Source organism: Pteropus vampyrus, unplaced genomic scaffold (assembly GCF_000151845.1).
Source record: "Pteropus vampyrus isolate Shadow unplaced genomic scaffold, Pvam_2.0 Scaffold487, whole genome shotgun sequence".
NCBI lineage: Eukaryota > Metazoa > Chordata > Mammalia > Chiroptera > Pteropodidae > Pteropus > Pteropus vampyrus.
This window is the reverse complement of record NW_011889268.1, coordinates 39,131-40,637: the sequence shown is the minus strand read 5'-3', so window position 1 is coordinate 40,637 and position 1,507 is coordinate 39,131. Positions and strand designations below refer to the sequence as shown.

General features: G+C 42.9%; 1 pseudogene; it reads right to left on the bottom strand.

Moving 5' to 3' along the window:
• Nucleotides 1–743: 743 nt before the first annotated feature.
• Nucleotides 744–862, bottom strand: LOC111732753 (annotated as a pseudogene).
• Nucleotides 863–1,507: the final 645 nt, after the last annotated feature.

The following is a 1,507-nucleotide window of genomic DNA, read 5'->3' as shown; positions in this document are numbered from 1 at the left end:
AAGAGGGATTTTTGAGAGCAGAATGCTTTTTATTTTGATAAAGTCCAATTTATCAATTTCTCCTTTAAGGGACTGTACATTTTGGTGTCTTAGCTAAGGAATCTTTTCCTAGCCTGAGGTATCACAGTTTTCCCTGTTTCCTTCTAGAAGTTATAGTATTAGGTTTAATTTTAGGGTGCACTTACAATGAAAATGGCATATTTTATAACGACTGATTTTGACTCAAATTTTGTATACAGCATAAGTTATGGATTGAAGTTCAGTCTTTCAAAAAGACTTTTTCTCAATACAGAATTTGTAACTTTGTCAAAATTCTGTCGTCGACGTATCTGCCATTCTTTTTATGCATTTTCAATTCTGTGCTACTGATCTGATCTGTTTTACAGCAATACCCCACTGGTCTTGATTGACACTGTGTTATCATAAATCTTATAATGAGAGACTGTTAGTAGTTCATCTTTATTCTTCCTGTTCCAGGTTGCTTTTTAGCTATTCTGGGTTCTTTCTATGTCAAGAGGAATTTTAGAATCAATTCGTCAATTTCCATCGCCTACATTGCAAAATGGCTACCACGGTCCAGTTCATTAACACATACCTTTATGAGGAGCTGTCAGCATATTCTTTTACATCCCCACCATCGCTTTATTGTTATTTTTATTTTTTCTAGGCGAGACGACCCTTGGTTGACCTCACAGATTGCAAGGACCTTGTCGGCTTACAATCCCTTATTTTTTTATTTTTTACGCCTACAACACCTGGTCTTCCTAGGCGGTCTCCCATCCGAGTACTAACCAGGCCCGACCCTGCTTAGCTTCCGAGATCAGACGAGATCGGCCTTGCTCAGGGTGGCGTGGCCGGAGACCCGCCATCACTTTATAGGGGTTCCGATGTCTCCGTGTGCTTGTCAACACTCACTATATTCTCCCTCTTTTCATTGGTCACCGCCCCAGTGGATGGTAAGTGGTATTGTATTGTGATTTGGATTTGCATTTCCTACTGACCGAAGATCCTGAGAATCATTTCGTGTGCTTATTGGCAATTTCCATAGGTTATTTAGAGAAACATCTATGCAAACACTTTACCAGTTTTTAAAACTGGGTTGTTTCTGCTTTTGTCATTGAGTCAGAGGGGGTCGTGATCTATTCTGCATACCAGATACTTAGCAGATGGAAGATCTGAGGAGATTTTCTGCCAATCTGTGTGTCGTCTCTTTACGTCCAGCCACCCTAGCCGAACGTGGGAAAGCAAACGTTGGCTCAGGCTCCATCGAGGACCTGCCTGATGGCTCAGAGTGCACAGTGACCATTTCCTTGTCACTAAGACCACGTTCCCCTCCCCCTTCCTGAGCAAGCCACTCGAGAAACTTCGTCATCGTGGCGGGCGGTAAACAGGTGATCACAAACGTCACAATGCTCTGTAACCACGACTTGGCAGCCCCCGCCTCAGCAAGGCCCCCCCACCCCCGATTGCTGTAGGTTTTCGTTCAGATTCTAAAATTCTGAACGAG